Source organism: Aegilops tauschii, chromosome 1 (genome assembly GCF_002575655.3).
Source record: "Aegilops tauschii subsp. strangulata cultivar AL8/78 chromosome 1, Aet v6.0, whole genome shotgun sequence".
NCBI classification, from domain to species: Eukaryota; Viridiplantae; Streptophyta; class Magnoliopsida; order Poales; family Poaceae; genus Aegilops; species Aegilops tauschii.
The window spans coordinates 10,483,206-10,497,833 of NC_053035.3; the positions used below are offsets into that span (position 1 = coordinate 10,483,206).

Below are 14,628 nucleotides of genomic sequence, written 5' to 3' on the forward strand. Positions count from 1 at the left end.
CCACCGTAGGGCCTGATATGGGCGGCCGCCCGTGGTAACCGTAATCTGCGCCTCATATATATCTTAATTCATTCCTCCCACTAGCTGATTTCTTTTGCACGAGAAGACAAGCAACCTGAGAGAAGTAACAAGAAAATGATTAATTTTCGAAAACACTAACACCCACACGTGTAGGCGTTTGCATCTCGCTCACACGCGTGGATCCGCGTCCGTTTGTGCATCTTTCTAGTGCCACGTAAGACTGGTCTGGTGTGTGGGCATTCACTCGGTCGCCCACACGGCCGTTTCACCACACGGGAGGGGATGCTGTGTGGGCGTTCAGCAGTTCGCCCACACGCCATTTTTCACTCACGCACAAGGGCTGGTGTGCGCGCATTTGTCATCTCGCCCACACGCCCATCTCATCTCCCACACCCAAGTTGCCACTTGCCATGTGTTTTGCAGTGTACATGACAACTGCCCTAGTGTGCTTTATAAGCAGGTGGCAACTCTCTCTTTCTTTTTACCCGAACATGTCAGTTGCCATGTATTTTGCAGGGTACACGGCAACTGCCCTAGTATGCTTGTAAGCAGATGGCAACTCTTTTTTTTTACCCGAACATGTTGTTTTGCCATGTCCTTTTGTAGCGCTACACGACAACTGCCTAGTGTTAGTAGGTGGCAACTCCCAGGGTTTTCAAATCATGACAACTGTAGTAAACTAGACCATACATGGCAATTGCCTAGTGTTAGTAGGTGGCAAACCCCTAAAGCTTTCATATCATGGCAACTATAGTAAACCAGACCATACATGGCAATAGTCGCAGTTGCCCAAAAATGGCACCTGGAACTTTTGACATGAGATGGCAAATGCAGTTGAGCAACCATGGCAACTGTATTTGTCCGACATGGCAACCGTAGTTCAGCGACATGGCAACTGCAGTTAAACGAACATGGACGAGGGTCTTGACCATGGCAACTACGGGCACGCGATGACTGTCATGCAGGGCGTGCGGGACCACGAGGTACGAGGCCTGACATACGGGGCGTGTGGGCGTTATCTATTTCGCCCACACACACGCGTGTGAGAGGGATCGGGAGGGAAAAAAAGAGGTGTGTGGGCATTACTTATTTTGCCCACACGTAGGTGTGTGGGCGGTTCCTCTTATACACCATACAAAATGTGTGGGCAGACCCCCTAACGCCCACACGGGTGGCACTTATCGGCGTCCTTAATTTTAGACATGGGGTGGCACTCAGTGGAAAACGGCCTTGTTGCAGCCCAAATCAAATAGCTTAGAGCATCTCCAACAGCCGCGCCAAACTAGCATCGCGCCGCAAAATTGCCCATTTTAGCGCGCGCGCAACCGGTATAGTGGCTCCAGCGGGCACGTAAAAACCGCGTGCGCGGCATATCTAGTTCAGCGCGCGGGCCGAAACTCCATCGCGCGCCGCTTATTTGCTGCGCCCGCTCCCGCGCGCTCGCTCGCAACTCACCCCCCTCCAGCTGCGGCGCCGCCACCGCCCGCGCCATCCGGCGACCGTTCCGGCGCTTCCCCGGCCTATCCCCGCGCCGCGGCGGCTTCCTCCGTCCCCCTCTAGTCACCGCCGCACCTCGCACGCGTCTGTCCTCCGACGAACAGCGCCCGGGTGCTCGCTGCCGCTCGGCGCCCGCAAGGTGTTCGACAAAACGCCTGCATGGTATGTATTGCTCAAACTTCATGAATTTGGTGCATGTTGATTGTAGTTTTTATAGCATAGTATTGAACATTGTAGATGAGTTCGTCGTATGATTCTTTCGAAGAAGAATTTGATATGGAAGAGGAGGAGGATCTTGCAATGATGCTAGCTATGCACATCAATAAAAAACGAAGCACGGTGGTTCGGTTATGGGTCGGCAGAAAATTTGGAGGGATAGGATTGATGCCAACAACAGATTGATCAGGCATTATTTTGCGGAGAATCCCACATACCCCGAGTCATATTTTCGTCGCCGGTTTAGTATGAGCACCGAGTTGTTCAGGCGCATTGCAGAGAAACTAGCGAGCCATGACCGATTTTTTCAACAAAGGAGGAATGCCGCCGGAGAGCTCGGGCATAGCACCTTTCAGAAGGTGACAGCCGCTTTGCGTATGTTGGCATACGGTATCCCGGTTGATTTAGTTGATGATCACTTGGCTATGGGTTAGAGCCAAGCCATCATGTGTGTCAAGCGCTTCGCAGTCGGAATTATGCAAGTGTTTGGCCAGGAGTATTTGAGATCTCCCAATGCTGAAGACGCCGCAAGGCTATTGGAGATGAACAAAGCTCGCGGCTTTCCTGGTATGCTTGGCTCAATAGATTGCATGCATTGGAGTTGGAAAAATTGTCCAAAGGCATTGGCATGGGCAATTCCACGGCCAAAAAAAGGGTTCCACTATAATCCTTGAAGCGGTGGCTGATCAAGAGACTTGGATTTGGTATGCATTCTTTGGAATGCCTGGATCTTTGAATGATATCAGTGTTGTCAACTGGTCACCACTGATGAGTAAGATTGCAAATGGTGATTTGCCACCGGTGCAGTTTGTAGCAAATGGCCGTACATACAACTATGGCTATTATCTAGCGGATGGTGTCTATCCAAAGTGGCAAACCTTTGTGAAGCCGTTGAGAAAGCCGGAAGGTAAGAAAAATCTTGATTTCCACAATGCTCAGGCGGCGGCTAGAAAAGATGTGGAGAGAACTTTTGGGATTTTGCAAGCCCAATTTGCTATTGTGAGAGGACCGGCTAGATTTTGAGATCAGAAAATGCTTTGGTGCATCATGCACGCTTGTGTGATCATGCATAACATGATCATCGAGAATGAGCGTGGTCAAGATGTAGACTACTCTTAGTATGAGCTCTTGGGACATCCCGTGCGAGTGCGACGGAGGGCTGAAAGGGTGGCCCGTTTTGTTGCCTCCTATCATGACATTCGACGTCCCGCAGCGCATAATGATCTTCAGAAGGATCTCATTGAGGAGTGGTGGGCATGGAATGGACGACAAAGAGCATCATGATTTGTGAGTTCGATATTGTATTGTTGAACTATTTGTTCTGTTTATTGCACTATTTGTTGTATTGTACGATAAACTGTTTGTTTGAGTTGTAATAACTAAATTGAACTATTTATTTTGATTTATTTTTGTTTGTGTTTGATCTTTTTCTTCTGTTTTGGAATGCATATGTTGTTTATGCGAGAGTCGCGCGCGCTGCATTTTTGCGCACTGCTGGAGCCAGCACTGCCCGCCGCGGCTACTGGAGCCAGCACTGCCCGCCACACCAAATCAGGCGATGGGCGCGCGGCAAAGTAGTTTTTAGCGCGCGGCGCGTCCGGCGGCTGTTGGAGATGCTCTTAGGACCCTCAAATACGGACCCTCAGATTGCTCTAAAAATGTCATAGATCGAGCTGCCTAGACACACTTTATCATCCAACACAATATCTTATCTGCTCGAGGAGGCATCCGGGGGTGCAAAATCACACAAAACCGGACGCAAACCAGAGGAACCTTTGCAGTCGTTCGGGCCATCGTCATGTATGTGTCCGGCCACCACGTCCCACCCATCCAAAATCGGCGCTGGTAAAAAAACCTCTATGCACGAAGCGGCCCCGCTGTTGGCGCAATAAGCCATGTCTCCGTGCGGTGGTGACCGGCGTCGGGCGCGCTGGTCTGGTCCGTGGAGTGTGTGCGCGTGTAGCCGCGTATGTGTGTGTCTAGGCATAGTCCGAGTGGTGTATGGGCATAGTCCGGCTATGCATGGGCAGTGTGCGTGCGTTGTGTGCGTGTAGTTAGAAGCTAGCATGCACAGAGTTTGTTAGTGGACGTGCATGCGCAGGTTAGTCACAGGCGTTGATCGCGGGAGCGTTGGGCGTGATCCAGCGGCAAGCTCGGACGATGTGCGGCTCTTGCGGAAGAGTAGATGGCTCATGACGAGAGGAGGCCGGGTCTTGAGGAGCTCATGCGTACGTGCGCATGAGCGGCTGTTGGAGTTAGTTGCTTAGCGAGTCGGGTATAAAAGCAGCCCCTGTGTACTGCTTGTGGGCGAGCCGGTTTGTTGCCGGGGTCGAGTCCATGCTTGAGGAAAGTCGTTGCGGCGGGCGTATGTGCGCAGGAGAAACACCACCGTGTCTTGTGTCTTCTTCTTCTTTCTTTCTTCAACGGTTTGTGCCAGAGAGAGGAGTGTAGAGAGAAAGAGAGAGCCACGGTGAACTGGGGTTCGAGCGTCGATCCCATCATCCGAGGATTCATGCCGGCCAGGCCGCTCCAAAGTGGACACGACTACAGACGACATTGACACCCATAATAGCAACGTGACCGGACGAGCGGGCAGCGGAGTTTCAATGCCGACGCGGTGACCCAGAAGCCTATTCCAGCTCCTAATTGAAGCCAGCTTCTGTTCGTTGGCCTGGCCACACATAGTTAAACATGGCTCCGTCACCGTCCACACCGCACCGCTCCACTCCTCTCCGCTCACAGCACGACTGCAGCGCTGTCCACACCACCCTCGCTCCGCTCTCCGCGCCGCATGCATGCCAGTAAGAATGGATATGACCAGATGAGACAGATTCTTACACACATTTATGTTTGCTGATCGGCCAGACACCTGCCCGCCGTTCACACTGGCACGTCGATCACGAAGGCTACTTCGGCCGCTACCCGCATTGAAGCAGTGGCGATCTACCAGACGATGGCGGACGAACGCCTGCACTAGTTAAGTTATATTTTATGATGGGTTAGGGATACCACTGTCCTTCTAGAAGTGCAACCACATATTAGTTCGCCCTATTGTGTTTCTTGATATGTAGTCAAATAACTAGAAGAAAATTAATAATGAAAATATAAGAGTTATTAGAGAAAGAAAAAATGCAGAAAAACAACGTTACGGCAAAATGCTCTCTTGTGTACCGGTGGAACCAACATAAACTGACGCGTACACCCACTATTTTAACATATGTTCATATGAACAGAAAAACAAACCACTGACAAAAAAGGAAAAGAACACCGGATGAAGAAAACAAAAGAGCGCACAGGTATGCACAAAGAAAAAAAACGACCGATCCGAAATTTCAGATCCCTCTCTCGTCGTGCCCGCAAGGCGATGGGGAAGGCGATCTCAGATCCCGCCGTCGGTCTCCCCTCCCCCCTCCTCCTCCCTCGCGGCCGCCACGGGCGCGGGCGGGCAAAGCCCGTCCGGGCCGGCGGCGGCAGGGCCTTGGCGTCCTCGCGCGTGTGGGGGCTGCATGGGCAAGCCTCTCCATGGTTGGGTGCGGTGTTGGTGTCGAGCGCTGCGTCGTGGCGACGCTCGGGTCTGACGGCTCTGTCTTGCGGCGGCGGCGGCGGCCCGGGGGATTGTGGCACGACGGGCGGCATGGCGGCAGAGCGTACCTTGGAGCGACGGTCAACTCTGGTCGATTGGCGACGCGGCGGTGGTGGTGGCTATTGGCACCAAGGGCCGGTGGCAGCTGCTCTGCCTCCCGGCGGTGGTGGCTATCGGTAGCGGTCGATCTCTGGCCATGGGCGGGCCCTCGGGCGTGGCACCGGTTGGAGCGGTGGGGAGGACGCGTCCCTCATGACCCTAGTGATCTTCGCGCAAAGACACCATTCTACTTGAGATCAGTCCTCTTTGATTTCGTCATCGGCGAGTTCCGGACTTCTCCTACGAAGGAAAACAAGGACTGGCATATATGACGCTCTTTGGACACATTGATTGGATTGGGCCGGTCGAGTACACTCGCAACATCGGCATAACTAGCTTTACCGGGGTATCGTGAAGCTATATTTTTGTTGACACCTCGGGACATGTCTACACAAAGATTTCCAAGGGATCAACACATGCGGAGAATGCCATGGCGTGATTAGAGGAACTGCAAGTGACGAAGGCGGGGTCTTGGATGCGATGAAGACTTGCTTCACCGGCAGTTGTCCAGACTTGGCCTGCGGGATATGTTACCGTCCAAACCAGGCACGAGTTCCTGTGAGCCTGGTGGTACGATACTTCTAGTGGTGGACCCCGCGAGAGGGGGCGACATCATTGGAGTACTTCCTTGTTGGTGGTGCTCCTTTCAGTACCGAGTCGTGATTTTCAGGGTGAAAGCCCAAGGTCTGGCCTTTATTGGCTGTGCCTGGCACTGACCATGTTGAAGGTATTGTTTTGGGAACGCGGTCTTTCTCGAGGGTGAAAACCTACGATCTTTGATCTGGCAACGACAATGCTTGTGCATTGTTTCCTTCTTGGAGGCGTTGCTTTTGGAGAACCTTCTTTTTAGTCCGGGTGTTGTCTTTGGCGGTGGTTAGAGTGTTGCTACTGTGGATGATCGATTACCATGGCAGGGTCCTTTTTCTTTTTGCTTTGTTGTTCCTGTTTTTATTTTCTTTTTTGGTTGTGTGCATCTTGGATGTTTTTAGATGTCTTGTTGATGCAGAGGCTGGATGTAATTAATATCTATTTAATATTAATATATTTTCTTTAAAAAAATAAGGTATGCACAAACAAGTCGACCCAAGAATAAGAACGTCAAGCGAAAATGTTTTGGTCCAAGGACCTTGTTATATACTTCGTGGGTGCTTTGTACTGCAATTGTTCCTTTATAATAGATCCAGGGACTTACTCGTAAAAAACGACCATGCGGTCGACAGAGATTCACCAAACCAGTTATTTATGTGGACTATACCCTAAAAAAAGTTATTTATGTGGACTCATGGTGTGTACGGTGTGGCTAGACTTAGACGTTAATTAGAAGACCGCGGGGAAGGGGCTGAGGCGAGGCGAGGGGCACAACATGAGAGGGTGCTTGCGTGCGCACACCAGCCCATCGGCTTCCTCCATGTCTATCATCACCGTCGGCTTTGGATGGCCATCTCCGGGTCATGGCCCAGTCAAAGCACTGCACGAGCGCGGCCACAACTGCCGGCACGGACTGGAGCGCATGCCCCATGCCGTGTCACCAGTGGCGAAACTAGCAGCAGGTTAAACCTGGGTTTATGCTACTCCCTCCTTTCCGGTTTATAGGCCTCAATTCAAAAATCTCACTAACCAAGGTAGATGGTAAGTGGTAAAATAATTTTTTGTAGTTTGCAAAAACATCCAATTAATGCTCTTATTTTCCTCAAAATATTATGTTTACCAACGTATTAATTGCAATACATGCATGCATAAAGTACATGCATTGGTCAATTTTCTCTTAATACTTGCATGCAATGATTTAATGCACCTTGGAATCTGAATATGTGATGGAGAATAACCGAATTGAGCCTTATAAAATGAAAAAACTAAAATTTTAAGATAAACCCTATAAACCGAAAAGGAGGGAGTACGTGGAGTGATAAATTTTTGTGCTTTTTTTATACTTTTATGAAAGAGTTATAAGGGAAGTTGTTGCTAGGCCTGGGGCTATAGCCATAGTTGCCCCAGGCCTGTCTCCGCCACTGGGGGGCACCCTCAGCGGCTGCTACCGAACGGCAGGTATTGGAAGTGCTGCCCGCGCGGATCCAGCACCTCGTTGCGTCCGCCAGCCATGAACCTCTCCGGCCGGAATTCCAGAGGGGCGTCCCAGTAGGCCGGGTCACGCCCAATGGACCACAGGTTGATGAACACCACCGTGCCAGCCGGGACCGTAAACCCACCGCCCGCGTCAACCTCTATCTCCTCCGTCGACTGCCGGTGTGCGATCGGTGCCGCAGGGTGTAGGCGCAGTGTCTCCTTGTACGCCGCCTGCAAGTAGGGCAAGTTTGACACATCGCTCTCGTCGGCTATCCTTTCACGGCCAACCGCCGCGTCGATCTCCTCGCGGACTTTCCGGAGGCACTCCGGGTGGTTCATCAGGTCCGCGAGCATCCACTCGATCATTGCCGCCGATGTGTCAGAGCCGGCAGTGACCACGTCCTACATCGGCATGTATGATCGATAAGAGTTAACGGCAAAAGAACAAGGAAGTAAGCTGCGAAAGGTTTTATCTTACCATGACGAAGGCTTTGATCTTCTCCCTGGTGAGCTTCACCTCCCCCACCGTGTCGTCCTTCATCTTGTCCAGCAGGATGTCTAGCAAGTCGTTGCTGCTCTCCTTCTCCTTCACCACACATCCTCCTAGCCTCACGGGCCTCCTGCTTGTGCCTCATCATGTCCTCGAGCAGTGCCTCAAAGCGGCAGTGGACGTCTGCAGACCGGCGGCCGAGGCCCTGGAGGTCCCAGCCGCGGCACAGTGCTACGTAGTCCTCGACGTTGAATGCGCCAACGAGCTCTGTCACAGACTTCACTAGTGCTTGTGCCTCCTCCAAGACACTCTTGGGCATGTTGCTCGCCATCATCCTCATAATGGACGTGTTGGACAGCCGGATGAGTGCGGCGGTGAGATCCATAACCTCGACCGATGACGACGTCGCATGATGGAGTACGCTCTGCAGCAGTGACACTAGTCCAGCACGACGGACGGGACGGAGCTGGTTGATGGTGCGGGGCCCAAGGAGCTCGGACATGCACAGCCGCTTCATGAATCGCCAGTGTGGGCCGTAGGGAGCGAAGGCGAAGCCGTCGGAGCCGTAGGCGAACTGGCGCGCCACGGCAGTGAGCGGCCGCTCCGAAATCTTTCCCTCGTGCGTCCGGATGAGCTCAGCGGCAACGCCAGGGGAGCTGGCCACCACGCAATGGGTGGAGCCGAGCCGGATGTGGACCAACGGGCCGAGCTGGGTCGCCAGGTCGTGGAATGTGCGGTGCACCGGTGGACGCACCAGGTGGATGTTATGGGCCTCGATCTAGGGTTCGTGGAGAGTAGAGGGATTTGGAGAAGCAGGGAAGGGGATCTGGGAATCGCCGAGAGGAGAAAAACAGCTTCTCTCTTCGGTCCGGTTTGTTCCGTAGAATATTCGATGCCCACCCTCTGGTGGCTGCTCGCTACTTAACCCCACGGCACGCAGGCCTCACCCACATACACACGCTCACGGCCTGGCCCACATGCCTGGCGGTCGCACTTTCGCTTCCGCGTCCTCGTTGCCTTTGGATGCGCCGGCTGTCTCCCTGCCAGGTGGGGGCGCCGTAACATCCTCCCCCTCTTGCGTTTCGCCTTGTCCCGAAGGCGGAGTAGCTGGAAACCTTTGTTGCATCTTGACTGGTTCTTCCCAGGTAGCCATGAACTCTGGCAATCCGCTCCACTAGATCAGCAGACGTGGCTGGAGCGTACCGGCCACTTGAATCATCCGGAGTTCAAGTGCTTTTGTTGGAATGTGCTCCGCCTGCAAGGTAGCATTGTCAGAAGGAAGATCAGAGTTCACCTGCACCTGTGCGCCTTCGGCCTTCTTCAGTTGCGATACATGCACAACTGGGTGAATTTTGCTGGACGTCGGGAGGTCCAGCTTGTACGCCACTGCGCCGATGCGAGCCAGGATGCGGTACGGCCCGAAATAGCGAAACGCTAGCTTCTGGTGGGGTCGCTGCACCACCGAGGACTGGATGAACGGTTGAAGCTTCAACAACACTGCATCACCAACCTCAAACACTCTGTCGGTGCGATGCTTGTCAGCTTGTCGTTTCATTCTGTCCTGGGCAAGTTTCAACTGTTGTTGAAGAAGCTCGATCATGATTTCCCTCTCGCGCAACCATGCCACCAGGTCGGGCACCGAGCATTGCTCTACTTGGTCCACTCCAAACTCACGCGGCAGCTGCCCGTAGATGACCTCGAATGGTGTCCTGCCCAAGGCTGAGTGAAACGAGGTGTTGTACCAGTATTCTGCAAGGGCCAACCACTTCGACCAGTTGGCGGGGCACGAGTGCACTGCACATCTGAGATATCCCTGCAGGCACTGATTGACTCGCTCTGTCGTCCCGTCCGTCTGCGGGTGATACGCTGAGCTGAGTCTCAACTCTGGTCGGCAAAGCTTGAACAGCTCCTGCCACACTTTGCTGGTGAAGATTTGGTCACGGTCTGAGATGATTGCGAGAGGTAAGTCGTGCAAGTGAAAGATCTCCTTCATGAACTTCTGCGCAACCTTCAACGCTGTGAATGGGTGCGTCAGTGGCAGAAAATGGGCGTACCTTGAAAATTCGTCGACTACCACCAGGATTGTGTCATATCCACCAGAACGCGGCAGTCCCTCGATAAAGTCCATAAAAACCACTGCCCATGGTCTTTTTGGGATCAGTAACGGTTGAAGGAGTCCCGCAGGCGATTTCCTCTCAGTTTTTGCCTGTTGACAGATCATTCAAGTCCTGACGCTTTGCTTGATCTGAGCCTTCATGCCGTGCCACGCGAAGAGCCGCTTGATGCGATTGTACGTGGCGTGGAACCCTGAGTGTCCGCCCACCGCGCTTGAGTCCAGAGAGTTGAACAGGTGTTGCTGAACCGTGGCGTCATTCCCAATCCACACACGCCCTTTGTATCGTAAGATGTCGTCCTTCATCGTATACTGCGGTTCACTGTTGGGGTCAAGGGCCAACTTCTCCATTCTAGCTGTCACGCCCGCATCGTTTAGATAACTGTTCTTGACAGCTTCCAACCAAGTTGGTTTACAAATGGACAGTGCTGCCACTTCTGCGTCATCTGCATGCCCTCGGCGAGACAGCGCATCGGCTGCTTTGTTGGTGAGGCCTGCTTTGTATTGGATGATGAATTGGAGCCCCACCAGTTTGGTAAATGCCCATTGCTGAATAGGGGTGTTGAACCTTTGATCTGTTAGGTGCAGCAGGCTCTTCTAATCAGTGCGTACTATGAACTCCGAGTGCTGAAGATACGGTCGCTAGTGGTCGATAGCAAGCAACAGCGCTAGGCACTCTTTCTCGTATGCAGACAATCCCATGTTTTTGGGAGCGAGAGCTTTGCTTAGGTACGCGACTGGGTGGTTTGCTTGCATTAGTACGGCCCCAATTCCCGTTGCGCTCGCATCCGTCTCGACGACGAACTGCTTTTGGAAGTCTGGCAGAGCGAGAACAGGAGCTGCTGTCAGAGCTTGCTTGAGAGCGCGGAATGCCGCGTCAGCCGTTGGCGTCCATGCAAAGATGGTATTCTTCTTGAGAAGTTCTGTTAGTGGCTTGCTGATGACCCCGAAGAATCGTACGAACTTGCGATAGTATCCCGCGAGTCCTAAGAACCCACGCAGCTCCTTGGTGTTCTGCGGCACTGGCCATTGCTGAACTGTCCGAATCTTACTGTCATCGGTAGAGACTCCTTGTTCGCTGATCACATGCCCGAGGTAACTGATGCGGCGTTGAGCAAAACTGCACTTGGAGAGCTTTGCTTTCAACCCATATTTGTCAAGTAACTGGAGAACCTGCGTCAACAGTTGACAGTGCGCTTCTAAAGTGCTGGTGTGGACAAGGATGTTGTCCATGAACGTCAACACTCCTTTACGAAGCACCGGAGAGAGAACCACGTGCATTCCCCCCATGAATGTTGCTGGTGCATAAGCGAGACCATAAGGCATCACTTTGAACTCGAAGTGGCCCAAGTGAGTGGTGAATGCCGTCTTGTGTTCGTCCTCTGGCAGAAGTCGTATCTGGTGGTACCCGGCCCTCAGGTCTAACTTGGAGAACCAGCACGAGCCGGCAATCTCATCGAGCAGTTCATCGATAATGGGCATGGGGTAGACTTTCTTTACAGTGATTGCATTAAGGTGCCTGAAGTCGACGCAAAACCTCCATGTTTGATCTTTCTTTTTGACCAGCAGCACTGGGGATGAAAAAGGACTGGTGCTGGGAGTTATAAGTCCCGCTCGAAGCATTTCCCTGACCTGTATTTCGATCTCGTTCTTCTGCTCTGGGATATATCGGTAAGCTCTGATGTTAACCGGGTTGGCCCCTTCTATCAATGGAATGGCGTGATCCCATTCACGATGCTCCGGCAGCCCTGTAGGCTCCTCGAAAACAACCTGAAAACTGTCCAAGATATGTTGGATAACTGCGGGAACTGGCTCCTCCTCACTCTGTTTTTCTGTGATGCAGATGGCGACCACGTGTGCGATCGAGTTGGACTATTCCATATACAACAGTTGATCCATGGTGGCTGGTTCAATTTGGTGGGTCTTCGCCTGTAAACCCTGGAGAACCACTGTTTGGCCCTCTTTCTGAAACTGAAGTTGCTTTGCTGTCCAGTCCACCAGCATAGGACCGCACTGCTCCAGCCAATCCATCCCCACGACCATATCGTAGCACCCCAATGACAGGACACGCACATCAGTAGAGTATGTGTGCCCCTGTGTGTCCCAACGACACGCTGGAATGATTCCAGAGCAGCGCAACACTCCTCCATTGGCAATTTTCACTGAAACTGGCCTCATTGGCTGCACCTTCTCTTGCATCGCTGCTGCTACCGGCTCGCTGATGAAACTGTGCGAACTGCCGGAGTCCACCAGTATCAACACTTCCCGACCCTCAATGCGTCCCAACAATCTGACTGTGCGAGGGGTTGTTTCACCCATTGTTGCCATCTTTGAAATCAACATGAGCTGCTCATCCTCAGAATCAGCGTCTTGCTCTTGTCGATCTTGAACTTCTGCTTGAAGAAGTTCCAGCAGCTCTTCCATGACGTGGAGTTGGACCGTAGCTGCGCATTGGTGGCCTTGGCCCCAACGCTCTCCGCATTTGAAGCAGAGCCCTCGCGCCCGTCGATAGTTGCGGAGTGCTGTGACACGATCGTCGCCGCGCGCTGGCTCCTGGCGTCGATCGCCTGCGCGTGCTGCCTCGAGCGCCCGACGGTCATCCACAGCCGCGGGGACAGCCGGCTGCACTGGCCTGGGTGGTGGTGGTGGTGGTGGTACTCCCATGGCCACCATCGGCCGATGCACGTGCCGGGCCGGCGCGGGTTCCTTCCGAGGCAGGTGGCCCAGCAAATCTTCCTGCAACAGAGCGAGAGAAAAGGCAGTATCGAGTTCTTGAGGCCGGTGGAGCGCGACTCCAGATTTAATTTCAGGCTTTAAACCATCTAGGAATTGAGTAGCAAAGAACAGCGGGTCAAAGGAAGGATTATGCGCCAACAGATGATGCATCAACTCCTCAAATTGCTCCATATACTCCACTACCGACCCATTCTGACGCAAGTGAGTAAACTGACGCAACTGCTATTGATACTGCTCCCGACCAAATTTGGCGCACAGAGCCGCGCACAACGCCTCCCATGTGAAGTGGGTGTTGTGCGCTTCCTGAACCTGAAGCCATCGTGCTGCTGTACCCGAAAAGTGCAGCGTAGCAACACGGACCCAGAGATCCGGCTGCACCCCATAGACTGCGAAGTATTTCTCGCATCTGGTCTTCCAGAATTGGCGGTTTTCGCCCTCAAACAGGGGAAAATCCAATTTGGGCAGAGCCCAGTTGGAGTGCAAGGTGTGGTGGTAGCTATCCTCGTGTCCTACCGGTTGATTGACTAGGGAAGGGGGGTAAGGATGAGATCGAAGAACGCACCCTTGCCCGGAGGCGGCGCCAGGGTGGTGACCACCCCGTGAGCCGTACCCCCGGAATCGATGACCTCGCCGTGGGCACTTGGCCCGTGGTGCCCCGGGTCGTCGACATGCTGGGTCGCGGTCGGTCGCACCACCGCGTCCTCCTGGGTCGCCGGAGGCGACGCGAGCGCTGGGTGGATCGCGATCCGCCCGACCTGCGTGCGCAGCTCGTCCAGCTGCTACTGGAGATTGGTCACCGCAGGTCGCCACATCTCGAGCGACTGTTGGATCGCGTCGAGCCTGGCGTCGTTGGCCGTGCGCCCGTCACTGATCGCCTTGGCGAGCGCCGCGATCTGTTCCTCTATCGCCGCCGCTTGCTTGGCCGCTTTGGTGTGGTACCTGGGCTTTTGGTAGAGCGGATCCACGTCGTCTGACCTCTGATACCACTTGTTATGGGCCTCGATCTAGGGTTCGTGGAGAGGAGAGGGATTTGGAGAAGCAGGGAAGGGGATCTGGGAATCGCCGAGAGGAGAAGAACAGCTTCTCTCTTCGGTCCGGTTTGTTCCGTAGAATATTCGATGCCCACCCTCTGGTGGCTGCTCGCTACTTAACCCCACGGCGCGCAGGCCTCACCCACATACACACGCTCACGGCCTGGCCCACATGCCAGGCGGTCACACTTTCGCTTCCGCGTCCTCGTTGCCTTTGGATGCGCCGGCTGTCTCCCTGCCAGGTGGGCCGTAACAGTGGAGGTGCCCGATCACCGGCAGGCTCCTCGGGCTAGGCGGCAACGGCGGCTTTCGCCGGCCGCCTTTGCTGACGGCGACGACGAGCAGCATCACGGCGGCGAACGTGACCGCGACTGCGAGGACGGAGGCCATTGTTGGGTCCTGCACCAGCTGTTGCGCCATGCTGGGCTTCATTGCCACAACGAACCGGTTAGTTCGGGATTACAAGCACATACTGCTGCCATATGTAGCCGACTAATTAATGAAATTAACCATCACCATCAGTACGTATTCAACAGTTGTATGAATCAATGCCCGATGGCGATCCATGTAGTACGTACTTTGTGGCGCACGTTGTACACGGCTACCAACGAATCATCGATCAATGTTGCTAAAGGCAATCTTTTTTTTCAGGGATGGTAATGTTGTTGAATCAAAAGGCAGACAAGCCACCACGTTTATCCTGTTTTCTGTTTTGCGTGTCACCAGTTCATCTTCGTCGCTCAATAATTTGGTATGCTGATGGGCTGGGCCTCGTTCC

The 14,628-nt window shown here is 53.5% G+C and overlaps 1 pseudogene; it reads right to left on the minus strand.

The window, feature by feature from the left end:
* Nucleotides 1-6,258: 6,258 nt before the first annotated feature.
* LOC109742655 (cytochrome P450 93G1-like) lies at nt 6,259-14,270 on the minus strand (annotated as a pseudogene).
* Between the last annotated feature and the right edge of the window lie 358 nt (nt 14,271-14,628).